The sequence below is a fragment of the Penaeus monodon genome, chromosome 32 (genome assembly GCF_015228065.2).
Source record: "Penaeus monodon isolate SGIC_2016 chromosome 32, NSTDA_Pmon_1, whole genome shotgun sequence".
Classification (NCBI taxonomy): domain Eukaryota; kingdom Metazoa; phylum Arthropoda; class Malacostraca; order Decapoda; family Penaeidae; genus Penaeus; species Penaeus monodon.
This window is the reverse complement of record NC_051417.1, coordinates 37,723,130-37,723,369: the sequence shown is the minus strand read 5'-3', so window position 1 is coordinate 37,723,369 and position 240 is coordinate 37,723,130.

The window sequence follows — 240 nt, the reverse complement described above, 5'->3', positions numbered from 1 at the left end:
AATGTTTTTTATCAGGGAGCATAGTCATGATAAAAGAGCAATAAATTTATCATAATAATGTGCTCATGTGAAAAGAGTAGTCAGTCAATTTTTCATCGGTGTTTTGACAGATTACGCAGGGATGCACTATTCCAGGCTCGGGCGCTCCAGGCGTCTGCTGTCCGACCAGGTTCCTTGCAGGTCAGTCGATACCAAGATTATACTGTACAGTACATAGATCTATACGTTAGCATGTCTAGA